General features: G+C 36.1%; 1 long non-coding RNA gene across 1 annotated transcript; it reads left to right on the plus strand.

The window, feature by feature from the left end:
* The first annotated feature begins 8,127 nt into the window (after nt 1-8,127).
* LOC124386025 lies at nt 8,128-18,621 on the plus strand. The gene is made up of 3 exons (XR_006925837.1): nt 8,128-8,285; nt 9,849-9,897; nt 16,982-18,621. It is a non-coding gene; the product is annotated as an uncharacterized LOC124386025 (long non-coding RNA).
* The last annotated feature ends 878 nt before the right edge of the window (nt 18,622-19,499 follow it).

Raw genomic sequence — 19,499 nt, forward strand, 5'->3', positions numbered from 1 at the left:
TTTATGCTTTACACATGATAATCCGAAAAGCAGAGGTGAAAAGTAACAAAGTACAAATACTTGGTTAGTGTACTTAAGTATATTTTCCTGGTATCAGTACTTTACTTTGCTATTTATTTCTCGGTTTTACTTTCACTCCAAATTTTTGACACAAATATTTGTACTTTCTACTACTTACATTTTCAAATCGGGCTCATTACTTTAGTTTTTAATCTATTTGGTGACATCATTATTTTTCTTCTTATTGCGCACCGTTTTCAGGCCATAAACCTATTTCCTGTCATTACACAGCTTTTTTTAAATCTACCACTGGTGTATCACTTCCTGGCATATCATTTTATGCACCAGAGATGTAGGCTAGTTTACATAGCTAACAATTAGCAAGACAGAAGGCAACAAGTAGTACAGTATGAAATGCATAATTTGAAATGCATTTAGTATTAATATATTAAATGAATTTGCGTCAAAGCAAATACATTTTAATGGCACAAATTTTATTAACACGCGATTAATGCAGCGCACATTTCTGTTTGACCATGTTGATTAAAAATATAAATAAATGAGGCGAAATAAAACCACTCAGCGCAACACACATTTAATCACGACATCCTTTCATTGCTCAGATATAAAAAGAATTATAAACTACACTGAAAATCTTTTTAAATCAAATAAACCTTTGTTTTACTAATGCTCCAAGTCTCAAATCAAGCACCAAAATCCGCCATGATTCACACAATTAACCCTCTGAGGTCGACATTTTTCATCATTTTTAATCATACAGATAAGAGCAATACATTAATCGAATCTGTAAAATGTCTACTTTCATTTGTCTTCTATTATATGTAAAGGGTCTGTGACTCTGTAAAGGGTCTACTTTTATTTATTAGTTTTATATACTGTACATTCAGAGAGTGTACTCTCTGTCGTCTCTGTCATCTCTCTCACAAACACATAAACAAAAATCTGAATCTCAGTGAATACTTGCCTTGCAGACATAATAAATATATGAATAGAACGCATGAAATGTCTACTTTTAAATAAAATAATTCACATCGAAAACAAATATTCTGTGTTTATGTAATCCGTATGAGTTGAAAAAGGTATAGTTTCTCCGGTATCACCTCGTTAACTGCCCGTGTGGAATCATAGCAAATGTTCCATTTGGTATCCTGATGATTTACGAAATTTAAATTACCACAACTACTTTATAACATTTACAAGAATATTTTGTCTTCATGCCCTTCATTTAAGAAGAGGAGGAGAGTGAAGACTGCAAAAAGAACAAGATGCTGGAAACTGACGGGAGGAAGACTGCAGTGTGAGATTCAGGGAAGAGGTCAGACAGGGGCTCGGTGGTGGTGAAGAGGTGCTGGATGTTTGGGCAACTACTGCAGAAGTGATAAGAGAGATGGCTAGAAAGGTACTTAGTGTGACATCTGGAAATAGAAAGGAAGACAACGAGACATGGTGGTGGAATGAGGAAGAGCAGGAAAGCATAAGGAGAAAGAGGTTGGTGACACAGAATTGGGATCGACAGAGAGATAAGAAAAGTAGGCAGGAGCACAAGGAGATGCAGCAGTAGGTGAAGAGGGATGTGGCGAAAGCAAAGAAACAGGCATTTGTACCAATTGGCCAGGCAGAAGGACCGAGCTGGGAAGGATGTGCTGCAAGTTAAAGCAATAAAGGATGGATGAAGATGGAAATGTGTTGACTAGTGAGGAGAAGATGGAGGGAGTATTTTGAGCAGCTGTTGAATGAGGAAAATGGGAGAAAAAGAAGGTTGTATGATGTGGAGAAGCAGGACGTGGATAGGATTAGTAAGTGAGTGAGAGCAACGATTCGGAGGATGAAGAGTGGAAAGTCAGTTGGACCAGATGACATACCGATAGAAGCATGGAGATGTTTAGGAGAAATGGCAGTGGAGTTTTTAACCAGATTGTTCAACAAAATTTTGGAAGGTGAGAGGATGCTTGAGGAATGGAGAAGAAGTGTGCTGGTATCAATCTTTAAGAATAAGGGAGATGTGCAGACCTGCAGTAACTACAGGGAATTAAGTTGATCAGTCACACCATGATGTTATGGGAAAGAGTAGTGGAAGCCAGGCTAAGAGAAAAGGTGACCATATATGTTCTACAGTATGGTTTTATGCCTAGGAAGAGCACTACAGATGCAATATTTGCTTTGAGAATGTTGATGGAGAAGTATAGAGAAGGTCAGAAGGAGCTGAATTGTGTGTTTGGGGATTTAACAAAAGCATACAACAGAGTGGAGAGAGGAGTTGTGGTATTGTATAAGTAAGTCTGGTGTGTCAGAGAAGTATGTGAGGTTGGTGCAGGAGATGTATGAAGACAGTTTGACAGCAGTGAAGTGTGCAGTAGAACGACAGACTGGTTCAAGGCGGAGGTGGGACTGCATCAAGGATCAGCTCTGAGCCCTTTCCTGTTTGCAGTGGTGATGGACAGGTTGACAGAAAAAGTCAGACTCTAGTCTTCATGGACTATCATGTTTTATCTATGATGTTGTGATTTGTGGTCAGAGTAGGGAGCAGGTTGAGAAGAGCCTGGAGAGGTGGAGGTACGTGCTGGAGAGAAGGCGAATGAAAGTCAGTAGCAGTAAGACAGAGTACATGTGTGTGAATGAGAGGGAGAGCAGTGGAGTGGTGCAGTTGCAGGGAGAGAAGGTGGTGAAGGTGGATGAGTTTAAGTACCTGGGTTCAACTGTGCAAAGTAATGGAGAGTGTGTTAAAGAAGTGAAAAAAAGAGTGCAGGCAAGGTGGAGTGTGTGGAGAAGAGTGGCAGGAGTGATTTGTGATTTTCATTGGGAGTGACAATGATGGACCGGTTTAGAAATGAGTTTATTAGATGGACAGCGAATGTAGGATGTTTTGGAGACAAAGCGAGAGTGGCCCGACTGAGATGGTTTGAACATGTGCCGAGGAGGGACATGAGGTATATAGGAAGGAGGAATGCTGAGGATGGAGCACCAGGAAAGAGGAAAAGAGGACATCAACACATATAACGCAAAAAACGGGTAATAAAAAAGTTTAAATAAAATTTTATGGCAGCGCCTTTTAAAAAATCTTTAAATAGGGGCAGCAAAAGGGTGAATAGTAAGTGTAAAAAAAGAAACAACTGAAAGAATTTTGTTAATAATTAGGTTAATTGGCAAAAGGTCACTGACATGAATGCTTATAAAAAAAAAAAAAGAGGCAGAGTCTGAAGTGAAGACTAATGGTTCACCAATCTTCAAAAAACTTCTACAAATTGTGGAACAAATTTCAGAATAATGTTTCTCAACATCAAATTGCAATGACTTTAAATATCTCATCATTTATAGTACATAATGTAATCAAAATATTCTCAAAATCTGAAAAAATCTCTGCACAATTGGATTGCACTTCAGGTGCTCAGGCAGCTCCGTGTTAAAAACAGTTATGATTCTGTAAAAGAAATCACTGCATGTGCTCAGAAACACCTCTAGAAATCATTGTCTGTTAACACAGTGTCATCAACAAATGCAGGTAAAAGCTCTATCATGCAAAGAAGAAGTCATATGTGAACATGACTTTAAAATGTTCATCATGGGCACAGCAACTTCTGGATGAATGAATAGAGGGACAATCTGGCTTTTTATCAGTGCTTAGTTCCAAAGCCTGCATCTCTGATGATATTGGGGTGCATAATGTAATGGGCAGCTTGAACATCTGAAAGAAACCTCAGTGCGGAAGGGTATATTAAGGATTTAGAGCAACATATGCTTCCATCCAGAAAACATCTTTTTAGTGAAGGCTTTGCATAATTCAAGGTTTCAAGGCAAGAAAATGCTGAACCTTACATTGCATGTATTTCAACAGCATGGCTTCGTAGAAGTCATACTTCATTGTAAAAGAGTTTGGGTGATTAACTGACCTGCCTGATGTTCAGACCTTTCACCAACTGCAAACACTTGACACATCATGAAATGAAAAATACAACAAAGAAGACCAAGTACTGTTGAGCAGTAAGAAACTTGGATCAGACATGAATGGTACATTCCTCTCCCAAAACTCCAGCAAAAGGTTGTTTTAGAACAGAGTATACTAGACAGTGGCAAACATGGCTCTATACTAACTTTATTTGAGACATGTTGCTGCCATTAAATTCCACATTACCTTATTTTTTGCTTTAAATTTAGATATTTTTTTGTTTAAACATTTTATATGTTTTCTAAGATTTGCAAATAACTGCTTTCTGTTTTATTTACATTTGACACAGTGTCTCAACCTTTTAATATTGGGGTTGTAAAACAGAAATCAAAGCTCTATCAAAAGGCATATGTAAGGGAATGCTTTCTAAAAAAGCTTATTAAATAATGAATGTTGTGTATGTGTCCCTTTATTCCCGTAAAGTTATAGCCTATAGAGATGATTATCTCTATTATATATTATTATTATTATAACTGCTTCAAAGTGTTTTTCTTTTTTAAACATTATTTTGAATAGTCACATTTATCATGATAACCATGTTCCTTTGCACTCTCTCTCTCTCTCTCTCTCTCTCTCTCTCTCTCTCTCTCTCTCTTTCTTTTTCTATTGTGTCAGTGGTTTTATCATAAACTATATTGTATATGATACTACATGCTTATACCAAGTGGTAACACAGTAGGATGTAGACACAAATTACAAACCGATAATCATACAAACTCATAAATCTGAAAAATAGGCTCGGTCTTTCACAGCAGCAACAAGCTGCATGTGTAGTGCTCCTGAAACGGCATTAAGCGGCAATTAAACGTGAAACATTGGGAAAGCGGAAGGGGGTATGCCCAAAATGGCAGTAAACAAGGGAAATGACACTTGACAACTTGTAATTTATGGATGGCATTTCAAAGGAAAGAAATTCAGTGTTTTACAGGGTGAGAAGGGAGTACGCGAAAGCAAGCACTAAATAAAACTATTCATAGAATGTAAGCGCATCAAAGCCATGCAGAAGAGAGAGAAGGACTGATAGAGTGAGAGAGAGAGAGAGAGAGAGAGAGAGAGAGAGAGAGAGAGAGAGAGGAGAGAGACAGAGAGAGAGAGAGAGAGAGAGAGAGAGAGAGAGAGAGAGTGGTACTTCAAAGTGTGGGCACAGTGAGCATTGCACACAGAAAGCACTGCACATGATGTTAGGACTGAGTGAAGGGAGCCCCCAGGAAGCTTGTGGCCTCTCTCCTCATCTAATCTCACAGATGCCAAATTACAATCAGTAGCTCACTGAAAAGCCACCGTCACACACAATGAAGAGAGTGAGAACAGGGGCACTCTCGCATAACACTCAAATCGACTAATAACACCACCTGCTTGTTTACTGCTGCTCTGAATACACAATGGGAAAAAAGTGCATACAAATAAAACCTAATTCCTGAATCTGGAATTAAAAAATGTTTAGGAACCAATGATTCGGTTTAAACCTCTTGACATTTAAGTATGATAAATCTGCGGTTGGAAAGAAATTATGGTGGAATTGAGTCCATTGAAGCAAACTATTTCCAACATGGGAACAAAATAATAAAAGCATTTTGGATAAAGGAAGTTTGAACCACTTTGATTCCAGCCAAACAGATGCAAGGAAAATTATTGTGGGTCCTCTAGGAATGTTCAGAACCCAAGATGAAGGGGTGCATTATAACAGGACTGAGTGAAGAAGTTATTATTTTTTTCAGGTTCAACATTTATTAGGTTTATTAGGTTATACATTTGAAGGGAGAACCAAAAATAAGTGAAATTTGTTAATTCCACAAGTTATATTTACATTTAATCTTAAATCTATGTGACACTTTCAGTATTTAATAGTTCCTCTTTTTAGGAATTATATGGGTTTTTTATCAAATTATTTTGTAGCATTTTCAAATCATATTCAAAATTCTAACCAAATTCAAATTTTATTTGTCACATACTCATTCATACAGAGTATGACGTAGTGAAATGCTTTTTATGACTCTCCAACATGTAAACATGAAAAATAGAAATCAAAGAAGAATAAAGTAACTATGAAGTATGAAAACAAGGTTAAGAATAATACAATAATATATATATTATTTTTTTGTCTTCTAATATATATATATTTATATATTAATGCATGAATTAGACAGAAAGGGATAAATATGTATATATGTATGACAGATATTGACAGAAGTACAGATTAAAGTGTCCCAGTGTGATTGTCATTAAGATTAAAATCAGAGTTAGAACACTGTTACTAAATATGTGACAAAATTTAATAATGCCACATTAGTAGGGTGAAACTCTGCTCCAAACTCCTAAGCCCAAAGTGTCTTCATTTTTATTTGGAGCTGGGATCTGAGGTTACCATGGTGATATGGTGCAGACTCCGGCCCTCTTCCCAGCTGTTGAGAGGTTTTGTGTTCTTAAAGGCCCAAGCACACATTGAAGCTTTGCTCCCGTGCTGTTCCCTTTTCAGATGCCAGAATAGTGTCTCAACTAATCCGTGAAAGTTGCGCGGCTCAGAACCCCCGGCCAAGCCTTTTCCCACTGAATCAGGGAAGCTGGGGGTCTGGGCTGCGCTTCACACTCGATTGGTCGTCACTGTGGAAGGCTCGTCCCCCTCGCTGTGTTGCTCAGGCACAGGCTAATCGGCTTCTCCCTGTCATAATTACCCATACTCAGGCCAGGTCTGATGCAGCTGCACTGTCCCTTTGCCCATAAACCTGGGCATATGCTGGCACTGATATAACCTTGACTTGGCATTGGTTCCTAGAGAAGTCTTGCTTTGGATGGCCCTGCCCTGGAGCACTGGCAGTGCCAAAGGACAGAGGGAGGTGCCCATTTCTCATTCCAAACCCATCCCCCCACCACCGCCTACCTCCCCCAGCCCACACCCCAACACATACTGCACACATAAACACCAGGGATGATGAGTCTATTTTAGCTGGAAATGTAGTGTAGCTAGAAAGGCACAGCTGCTGCAGCCATCTCTTTTAAAGTAACAAAGCAAAATCACTGTGCGTGTGTGTGTGTGTGTGTGTGTGTGTGTGTGTGTGTGTGTGTGTGTCAGCTGGCCTTCTGAGGACATCATTTTGTTTGCTCAATCATATGGGTTAAAGATATTGTTGCCCACATCATTTACCTGCTCAGTTAACAAGGAATGATTTCTTTATCACTGAGATTTTGTCGTTTGACGTATATTTGATGTTCTACAAAATATTTTGCTCTCATGCATGATTGTCCACACATAAACTGAGTATGAAATCCTTTTCCAGATTTGGGCAAGATCAAACAGCTCCTTTGAGGAACGTCTTCATTTCCATTCAGCTGGCAGATTAGAGGACCATATCAATATTGAGATGGCCTCTTGAATTGCACTGCCACTACACCACACACCACAGCTTTTCAAAGGAAGATCTCGCAGATCACAATGCAATACAGAGGATATTGGGCTTAAGAGGAGTGGGGATCATGTCAGTGACTCCAAGCACGCACAGTGTTTATTTGAAGTTCGCCCTTTGTTTAACGTCTTATTATCTTTATTTTTCTTGCTCTCTCCAAATCAGTTGGAGAAATCATTCTTGCCATTTGCTTTTGCAGATGAAAAATAGACACAAATAAAAAAGATATGTCTTTACATCTTCAGACAGGGGTGGGGTGAGTAGGAAGGGAAGAAAAAAAAAAAGAGCCAGAAGGGGGCACACTGCTATCTCTGTGCTTGGAGCTTTGGTGAATGATGACTTTTCTGTGTGTCCTCTGCTTTTTTCTTCCCTCTTTCCACTATTTCTTTGTGAAAAACATAAAAGCAAGAACACACAGCCTCGAATAACCTTATTCCTTTAAGCGAGCTGTCTGATTATAACAAGCCCAAGTTGATCATAACCATCTATAATAAAAGTTAAATTTAAATTTGGAATGGTGTTTGGAGGGTGGGGGTGGGGGGATGAATACAATCGAATCATCAAGCAGAAAGACCCCCTGAAAGTGGGACTAAAAAGTGTAAATTTACCCTCTCAATTGTACATCTCAAGCCATAATCCTGCCCCAAAAAAGCCAGTGGAGAATTGCCTGCCACTCCCATGTTGTTCCCCACCGGTGCTGGCTCAGCCTGAGTAGGTTTATAGTATTCAGATTGGTGCCTTATTTGTCATATCAAAGGGATATGGTGCTCACAAGGTTTTTCACAGGTTGTAACAGGATGAAATTAAGGCAAATCCTTTTTTGTAGTTGCAGTAGTAGTAGTAGCAGCAATAATAATGGATGCTCAAAATAAAGTACGTTAATACACAGAATGGAGATTATATGACAGCGCATGGTCAAGGTGAGTGCCTATATACATATATATATATATATATATATATATATATATATATATATATATATATATATATATATATATATATATGATAAATCGTTAAGTAAATTGTTGTGCACTTAAGTTATTATGCAAGGCCTGGCTTAGCATGTTGGTGAAGCTAGGTCATTCTGGGCAGCTGAGCAAATGCATATGTGTGTCTGTTTAGCCAGTGGGTGTGTATCGGTCTGTCTGTGAGAAACCGACACCTATATTTCCACCAAGAATGACATGCTTTTCTTATCAGATGGGTTCCCGTGGATTACCACTATGGGTTACATAAAGTTGCAGGAGAATTCAGCAGGAGTATAGTACTGTTACACTATTTTACACTAATAGTGTACTATTTAGAAGACAGTCTAAATCATTTACAAATTGTACAGCCATATGAATTTGATATTCTCTCATCATCATGAAACTTTAGTGTTAGCCTTCACCCTGAGGAAAAAGTAAATATAAATGTACTGACTGGCTTTCATATGTTGTGGTGAAAAAGACATTCTGTCTATGCATTTTGGCTAAAGGGATTAAAAAAATAATTTGAATGAATTTAAGTCACTAGCAATACAAAATAAACAGTCTTTTCCTATGAGTGAAACAGCAGAGGCTGCTGCTAAATTGCTTCTTCGCATTACTTCATTAAAAGGCTACAAAACTGCTTTCTAAATGTTGCACATCTAACGATAAATTAACTGAGTAAACTTGATCATATTTGGAATAATGTGTGAATTTCATGCTGATTTCACAACTTTCTGTCTGGTCTGAATAATTTCTCCCAGCTGCACTTGGACATGTGGAATTGGAGGCGTGTTTTTTTTTTTTTTTTTCACTAAAGCTGATATTCAACTCATGTTGTGTGCTTTGACATTGGAGTGTGTCTGTATGTGTCTGCCTGTATGTAAGAGTGTGGGGAAAAGAAACAGGGGGATGGACTATTTGATCACTACAGTGTGTAAATATTTCAAAGTCAAATGATGAAAAACATCACTCATATTAAGAGCGTATTATATTATGTGCTTTGAAAATTCAAAAGAAAAGCTATAAAAAACATATGTCACAGGCTGCATATGCAGGCTAATGCTTTCTAATATGTGAACAATCATAATTGAGACAATTAAATACTAGTAAAATAAATCAATTGAAACAATTATATGTATATAATTTTTTATCAGTATACATAAGCTCTGTTCACTTTTATATGCATATAAGTGAACAGAGCTTGTGAAAAATAACCCATTAATTATGTCTCCTCTCCTGCTCATTATGAGCTTATAAGCAAATAATTTTTATATGGATTGTGAATAAATAAAATAGTTAATACAATTCCTTTTGTTTTATTTTATTTATTTCTATTCACAGTTACAAAGTTATTTTACAATGGCATACACGTACCTGATTTTTGTTATCATTGCTAGGTTCAGCTGCTGTTTCAAAGCCTTGTCCTGTAATACTTCTAACTTCCTAATACTTTCTACTATTCAGCAAGGTCATTATCCAAAGTTTCTGTTGTTTATGCTTTGTTGTTTTCAGAGAAATACTCAAACCATATTTGCAGTGGGATACAACAAAAAAGAGAAGAGTAAGTAGCTTTCACTTAAAAACATCAGTTATTTATTTTCCAAGAGCATTTAATTAATATTATTCTTTAACAAATGAAGCCAAACCAATGTACAGATAAAACAGCATCTGTATTCATTTATTTAATGTGGATTTATTGTTAAGATATGGACGCTTAACCTAAAAGTCATTTCGAGCCTTTGTTCTTGAAAACTTTAATAGCATTCAGATGGAAGGTACGAGCGGTATATCCCTTTTCTAATTTCCAGCAACTGATTTTACCTTCGGGAATCTTGTGGCGGTCATGTGTAATTGTAATGAAAAGGAGTCGGGGAAGGTAACTTTCTGTCCAGCATTTCTCACGGTGCTCTCAGGTTTGGAGAAGTTGTCTAGACAGACAGAAACTCCAGCATGCTTCTACAAATGGCCAGTTAATGATGATACAACATTTTGTAACTTGCATTTCCTGTTTTATATATAAATCTGATTAATGTAATTATTTAATCTAAACAAATTTTTCTAATATGTATAAATCATTTTCTTGATCAGTTACCATTTCAGCAGTGATTTTTGTGCTAGCTACTATACTGATAAAATAACACATTTCAAAGCAATGAAATAAAATAATGAGTAAAATAGTGTGTCTTTTATCTAACTTTGTGTGTAAGGGGAAAAAAGTGAACAGAGTTTCATGTCCCCAGTACTAGAAACCATGTAAAAACAGATGTGTACATTCATTCGCCATTGGGTGCTTCTCTGCTCTCACTCACAGTGACCTCTGAACATGGGAGCATTTTATTCAACCTTTCTCACAAGGTTTTTGCTTTTATTTTCCTTACAAATCAGCCTGGCATGACTACTCTAAAGTAGAGTACTAAAGATGGCTCTTGCAATGTAAAACTTCTATCAACTATCCCTCTGAAATAGCTAATGATTTGGTAGCTTTTGAAGAGCTACAGAAATCTTCAGAAATATTTTTTTTTAAATCTAGAGAACGTCGTCAGCAACAAATGAGAGTGGATTAATCAAACGGCAAAACTTATATTAATTGCTTAGCTCTTATCATAGCAAAAGTTCATAAGCTAATTTGTTCGCTGTGATCAGTATATGTTCTATTATTAAGATCAAAATTTCAAACAATTTTTGATTTCATTCAATTTTGGCTTCTTGCAAACAACTTAATTAATGTTAGTAAGGTTTTTTCAAGAAAATAAGTTTTCTTTTTAATAAATGAGTATAGTTTTTTTGTTAATATAAATAACTAAAAAATAGTTGAAAAAAAAAAAGAATTGTTTTATTTAATTCATTCTTATTATTATTTTCATTTATTATTAATTATAATTTATAATTAATTTATAAATGCATTATTATTTAACTGGACAGGACACCTTTACATTTTTTGTCAAAGTTTTTTATGGATTATAGACATTCATATAAATTTAAATTTTTGTTGTAACGATGTGTTAAAAAAGGACTTCATTCTCTAAATGTTTCTACATATGTTTAATTTCTAAATTGGAATAGAGGCTTTATGTATAAACTTGCATATATGTGCATATGTTATATAATAGTGTTATTTTTTTATAGTGAAAGAACCAAAAACAGTAATTGTATGCATGGAGGAATAAAGATAACAGATTTCTTCTTTTTTATTTTATTATGTACTTGCCTTTTGATATATATGTCATACTTACTTGGTATATGTTTTAGAAAAAAAATTATGCAATACAAACATTCAAATATTTCATTAGAATGATCTAAAAACTATACATTTAAATTTAACACAATTTGTAAAAGATGGGGGGGGGGGGGATATCCCAAAATTTTTAAATTATATTTTATTATATTTATATACTTATCATAATACATATTGAATACTATAGAATATGCACCAGGGATTGTACACATTTCTTTCAATAAAATTCCATGACTTTTCCTGGTTTTTCATGATTGTACGAACCCTGATGCATATAATTGGACTTCATGCATTTAACAAACTTATGATACTAAAAACTGAGTTTGAAATGTGCATCTTTACAAATATGTATGGGTTTATAGCTCATACTAACTATATCAAAATTAAAAACAAAATAATTATAACCAAATTCCATCTAGCAGTACCGTGTTAGTAATATAGAACATCAGTTAGAAATATGCTTTGCTAAAATTTCAGTTTTATAATTTTAGCTATTTTTGGTTTGCATTTACAATTAATTAAATGAGTGAATAGAAAATGAAACAGAAATTTAATTACTGTGTAAAACAGCACACAAAAATGCAAATAATAAAGTCTAATTTGATCTCATTTAAATAATGTCTAATTTAATCTAATTCATCTTGTCTAATTTGAAACAAATACAAAAATTAGGCAAAAGCACGCGCTACAGGTGCTGTAATCCATGTGTCTGCACAAAAGGCTTCCTGTTGCTGCAAATCAGGGGAGCTAATTTAAATTTTTCAAAAACCACAAAGTAAATAGGAAAGTATTTATTTCACTTATAGTAAGACCTCTGTCCACTATAATGGTACTTGTTTGCCATATAAACCTAGGTTGCAAAAGTGTCAGGAAAGGAATCGCCTGTTCAACCATTTTGACTCTGTTTTCATATTTTCCACACATCAGACGCCATGATGCCTCGTTCTGTTTTGCCCTAAAAACATTTTTTTATTGTCTGTTAATATCAAGCGCTCTGTGTACAATAGGTGACATGTTGATATGAATAAGCTGAGCATAAGAAAAGTTAAATCAGCAGAAAAATGAGATCTGCTGACATGTAGTTCCATTTGTGGATGCACTGTAAGAGCTATTGCTTTCCAAAAGAAAGCGTGTACATTTAAGACTCAGACCAGACACAGCACGACTACCAGGTGTATTAATTTTGTATGTTTAAAAACAAATATAAAAAAAAAAGAGGCAAAAGCTAACAAACTGGGTTATTTCTGTTTCATCTGTTTAAGAAAATACATACTTTTTATTTTTCTGCTCCATCACATTAATATGTTCATATTCTCTGACTGATGCCTATGACCTGGCCTTTACAGAAAGCAGGTCATCATTATATAACCAGGAAGTGGCCTGCCAACATCCTGCAGCTTGTTTATGGTGACATCGTGTTGCCAGAGCGATGGGGTCCTGCCAGACAGTGTCTTCATTAGCAATTACGCATGGCTGAATTTGCCACTCTGCTCAGTCAACCTATGCTACAATATCAACCTGATCTCTCACAAAATTTGTCTCAACCACAATGACATATTTTACTGGATTTTATAGTAATTATGGCAAAAGAGATACTCAAAATCTAATTTAAAATCATGATTTCAATAACAAAATACCAGATAAGTCTGATGTCAATTTGTAAAGCCAAATTATAGGATCAAGCAATTTTTTGGTTAGTTAGCCTTGTTTGTTTTATAGTATTGTTTTTTTAACCTTTGATGAACTTTTTAATAAAATCTTCAAGAACATAAAATGTAATAATCTGGGAGATGTATTAAAAGTCTAAATGCAAAATGAAAACAAGAAAAAAACAAAACAAATTTATCAGTCAAGGAACTTTTTGTGTAACGGCACATATTCCAGTATGTGCGTTGTTTATAATAACGTTTGATATCTAACTTGTGGCCGGTATTTTATAATGAAAACTGTTCCATCCTGCACATAAATAACCATATCTTATTTTGCACAAATTGGGAAACTATGCACAGACATTCTGCTATGAAATTGGTCTGCACATTCTTGCATCAAAACTCACAGCAAACCTAAGAAGAGCTACAAGTTGCTTGAAAAATCTAAGCAAGCTTTTAAATATTCAGGGACATATATCAATATCACTGAGTAAACTGACCACAACTTATTTTGGTAAATAACAGAAAACCGAATTGACATCTGAAACGTGCTGAGACCAGCCGTACTAATGGTTTTTAATCTGAAAACTGGATTCTGAAAACACTCACGTTTCCTCCAGGGAGAGCAGCAGGAGGCGCTGTGAAGCTGTTAGCCTCCTAATAATGAAGCAGCAGCTAAAACAAACATGGAAGATGGGGGAAGGGTCAATACGGTGGCTTGTGCACATTAATGCAAGATTAACATCGAATGAGCAATGGAAGTCCATGTGTAATGATATCAAATGTAATCCCCTACCTGTGAGACCTAGCCAAAATCAGAAGGGTTCGGCCTCGGCTGAAGATAATATGCATAATTATACTAAATATTAAGGGAAGCCACTGTGCCATGTGACATGAAGTGCCATGCAAAGTGTTACTTATGAAAGCACATCCATCACAACAAAAAAAATTTTCTGTCTATCATTGTTCTCTCAGTCTATAAGTTGACTTGATTTGGAATAAATTCTGCAAAATTTGTTGTAACAGTCCGTCAGATGTACAATATAAATGTTTGTTTTCATCTATAATAGAAAACGCACATTCTGTGACTCTACTAGCCATAGTGTAGCAAGCTGTTCCAGGAAAAATTCCTAAATTATTTTTAATCCTGTCATTTATATTGGAAATTCTTGAAATTTGTGGCGTAGAGATTTGATGCAAAAGAGCCTTGAGATTTTAAAACACGAATAAAAAAATCTTTATGACACTGCTAAGCAACATTCCCAAGTGCTGCGTCCCAAATGAACGTGCTTGAAGGCGCATCATTGATTTTGAAACAAATGATCTGAAAGCAGATTTAACATTGCTTTATCCTTGAATTATTTTGTTTGATGTGTGTGTATATATATATATATATATATATATATATATATATATATATATATATATATATATATATATATATATATATATCAAAGCATCTAGAATTTTATATCATGTAAAACCGTACCACTTCTATTGTACAAATAAATCAAAAGAATGCTAATTTGCTTTTAATATATATTTAGACACATATTTTGCTGCACCATTCCACAATTATTAGCTTATTATTATGAGTATTATCAGCTTTCAGTTCTTACTTTTTAGTAAAATTAGTACTTTTAGTAAAATGGACTATTTGCATGCCTGATAAGGCATAATAAGGTTAGAGTGTAGACCATTCATAAATTGTTATTAGGAGTTTTTTTGTTGCGTTTTTTTTTATTTCTTTTTTTTTAAGTTGAATGAACCTACTGATGGTTAAATTAGTCACCAGACTATATGATAACCAGAAAACCAGAAATTGTAAGAACTTAGTATGTCTCAGTATGAACTGTCACCAGAACCTTAATGAATTATTGTGCTTTGATAGCTTGGTGAAAATCCAGGCAGGTCTACCCCGCTGAGACTATAATACATGTTAAAACAAATTGAAATGGCTGCAGGACCTGTTTAACTAAGAATTAATAAAAAAGAAAAACAAGCCAAAATCGCCCAAGCAGCCTCCGCAATGCATTGGTCTCCTCTATAAAGACATCTGCTGATGACACACATTGGAAAGGCCTGCTCATGCGGAGGCTGGCGAACAAATCGCTCTAACGAGATTGGGCTACATTACGGCCTGCTGTAAGAGACCGACGCGGGGTCCCACACAACCTGCCACTGAGCGGGATGCCACAAAGCTGCCCGGGCCTGCCATAAACATGTCTGCACCCTTTTCTGAAACTACACAGCCCACACAGGCAGGGTGGCAGAATACTATTAAGGCCTGAAATCCAGTCTACATTTCTCTCTCAGGCAACCACTGGCTCAGTAAGTTCCTCCAATGTGGCACAAAACGAATTTGCTGTTTTTCTCTTGTCCAAAACATTAAAAAATGCAGTATATCATTTTATATTTTCTAGTACTTCTTGAAGAGCTGTGGAGTAATATAGTACGTAAAATGCTGAAAAGAATATTTCTGGAGCATGTTGCTTTTTTTTCGGGCTTCAGCCTGTGTAATTGATGGGTTTGCTTTAGGTGGTACATATACTACCCTTATGAGTAGCATGGGGTGTAATAGGTTACCAGCCTGTGTGCCAGAACCTTGGCCAGGACCTAAACAGTCCATTGTACGAGTTTGGTTTGCAAAAAACCCACACACACACAATAATCCGTTGCGCCAGAGCAATGTATGTATCTTATGCCAAATATACAGACAAAAAAATACAGTTAATATAAACCTGTAGTTATTTTGGTTCAAACAGTCTAGTACCATTACATTTACATGTATTCATGCATTTCCAGCATTAAACTGGGGCAGGATATAGATTGATCAAAGCATATAAAGCCAAGTTGTCAAGGGTATAAGGCCTTTCTAAGGAGTTCACAAGTGGTTTGCTAGTGATCATGGAATTTAAACTCATTGAGTTTTAATAATTGCACAGGCTTTTTTCAGTTTTGGTCTGATCATTCAATATAAGAGAATTCTTGCCAATAAGTTTATAAATGCAAATAAATCGTGTAATTTTAATTTAATACCATTTCTAAAAATGCTAATTTACAATCCACAGACATGACATAGATTTAAATCATGAGCCTCTAACATCGGCAATTGATTTCAAAGACATTCAAATGTGGGGAAACAAAATCTGGGGAAAAGCGTTCGCAATCTTTTGACAGCAGTGAAGCTGCTACAGTCAGAAGAGCTGCAAAGATTGTCAGTATTCACATCACTGCATGAATTCTGTTTTACTACACATTTGATTTGTATGTCTTCACAGCGGTATAATGCTAGAGTGTTGGATAACTGCATAACTACTTCAACTCTGTATATTTCCCTTGACAGAAAGTGTAGAAATAAAATGATGGATAGACACATTTAAAGACTCCATGATAGCCAGGAGTTCCAAAGCTGGATTTCTCACAATTCACATAAGTGTAAGGATATGCCACGCAATTGGAATATTTATTTGCTTCAGATTTAAAAGATCTGAGTAGCTAATTGCTACATTACTATATTAATAACTGCACTTTATCAACCGGTGTTTAGTCAGCACAGATGCTTTGTTTGCTTTGTTTCTTTTTAGAAATTTGACCATGAAAGCTGTGCAAATATTTTGTTTTCATGAGAAGCCACAACAGTTGAAAATGCATGTTGCCTTCAGAAAGTGTTTAATAAATGTGCCCCATGTGCGATCTTCTTAAGTTTGCCCTCTTCTTCTGACCTCTCACCCCTCCTTCTCTGTTTCTTTACTCTTTAGGTCAGGGTCTGTGTGCAAACACAGATGCATACACACCACCACAGACCAGAGAGCACACACCCAGGCACAGGTGAACCTTGCTTTATGTGCTCCCCACCAGGCTTCTATCCTACTATAGTTCAAGCATGTTCCAAGGGTCAGGCATAGTGCCCAGCATGTGCCTGCACTTGGTCAGATCAGGTCCAAACACCCCAGAGATGGGTTTGCAGACTTCCATGCTTGGAGACGTTTGATCTTGCTCTGAGAGAGGCTCCATTACTGTGCCTTTAATTAACTCCAGCAGCAGCCACTTCCTGGTTCGAGGACCTCACCACACTGCTTGCAGGCAGTAATCTTTTGCAGGTGACTGTCAGCTGCACATCAAACGTCAGGATGGGCTAGCCTTAGTTCTCAGGTATTTCAGTTAGTAATAGAGATGGCTGTCACTTCTGCAGGCTCTTTTCGGCTGTACATGGCAGATGCACTGAAGCTGAGCTAACACAGGCCAGTTGCAGTGTGGCTAGCAGACACTGCTGTGATTCACAGCTCCATCTCTATGACCAGAGTGTTCCCAGCTTTCAACCAAGAGGGTGTCAAATTATGCAAAAGTATGTCTCCCATCTACTGTCATAAGCTGATGATGTTGGCTCATGTTTTCTAATGCTTTTGCAAAAAAAAGATCAACAACAGGTCTAAGTTTGGGCAGAGTATATAGAAATACGTTGTTCAAATAAGAATATTTTCCTTCAATATCAGCTGTAGCCATTTTTACAGATGCCAAAAAATATTGATATTAATACATTCACTTTCACCACCTTACTTTTGTCCCTGATAAATAATTGACCACTTGATAAAAGTTTGTCATACATAAGAAAAAAAAAGTGAGACTTTGTGATCTGGTCAGGCATACTAATACATTACACTCATTAAATAGGAGAAAGATTCTTATTACCAAGCATGCACCAATGCCCTTTAAGTTTGCCAGGGCTAGCATATACACAGTACTTTGAAAGCCCTGCCTGGCATATTAAGCACATTTTAATAAAATTCTTTTGAGGTTCCTGGTAGGATGCACAGTAATTCCTTGCCTTTAAGTCCCCACACCTCAGAGTGATCTCATCAGATAGCCAATGCTGCATTAGATCAGGCCTGAACATTGCAGACGCTGGCGGGAAGGGGAGGGGGAATGCAAGGCAAATTAAACCAGCAGTCTGCACTTCCCAGAGCAGGCCATTCTCTTCTTAAAGACATGAAACCGAGAGATGTGGCTGGTTGGCAGTGCTTTGATGTGGAAAAGATGCCTAGTTTAAAGCTCAGAAATAGAAGATTTTACAAGAGATTTAGTAGGATTCCCTTCAGTGATCAGCGGGTGAGGCAGCCTTTTCACAGGTCAATCATGCATACCAAAAAGGTTCCATTACACCACTTACACATACTGCTGTGAATAAGATTTAACTACATTATCAACTCTTGATATTGTCCATTATAACTGTCTAACTTTAATAAAGATGAATGAACAATGTAAGTTGTAAAGGTGTAACTGAAAAGAGGCTTGTATAAGTGACAATTGATAAACAAGAAGAAATAATAAAAATTATTGCTTTCCATGGAAGAAACACATTGAAAGTGTTAAAGATCATTGTCAGTTACCTAGTGTCTCATGTGCTGCCCACTGCAAAGACAGCTGCTGATTGCAGGCATGAATAATCAATCTGAACCTGTGTGAAAGGAAATAAATCTTTTTACCAGATGATAGAAGTTGTCATAGTTTGCAACTTATTCAAGATTTAAAAAGCAGTGTCTCGAATGGCATACATCTACATTAAGCAATATGACCGAAATAAACAATCATTTATCTGGAGTGTTATTCTGTTTGGAAAAACCGACTTACAACCTTTACTCTATTGAAAGAATCATTCAGGGTTTTTGTCCATATAAATATTAATTAACCTGAGAACTTTTGTCTCTCCAGCCCCAAACATTCCAAACCTGGGGGTGCCTTCTGTCCAGAACATTTTATTATTATCTCTGCTCTAACACTTGATTTAACTGATTCAATGGCCTTATTGAGCTGAAGCAGGAGTAATAAAGAAAAACACTAAAATATGTAGAACAGGTGGTACTTGGAGACTAAGGTTGGGAAACTATGACCAAAATCAACATGTTCATGTTATTGGATGCATTTTACACTGCATTTAATTAAACTATATATGGTTTATTTAATTACAAACATTTGGTATAAAACGACTAAAGTACTCGGAATGGAATACAAATCAAAAATTATAGAATGAGTTTTAGATGTGAAAAATGTATATGTTGATTATTTACTACATATTTAATCTTAATGTAAAAAAATAAATGAAAAAAATTCTGATGACAAGGAGCAAGGGCGGAAACAAGTTGTTGTTTTATTATATTTTTTCTGACTGATTTATGCAACATTTCCTGATATATTTTGTATGATAATAGGGGGTGTGTTGTATGTGCCTGGGCAGCAGTAGGTTATTTAATGCCCCATTGTAAGGCACATGAAGTGCAG

Source organism: Silurus meridionalis, chromosome 5, assembly GCF_014805685.1.
Source record: "Silurus meridionalis isolate SWU-2019-XX chromosome 5, ASM1480568v1, whole genome shotgun sequence".
Lineage (NCBI taxonomy): Eukaryota > Metazoa > Chordata > Actinopteri > Siluriformes > Siluridae > Silurus > Silurus meridionalis.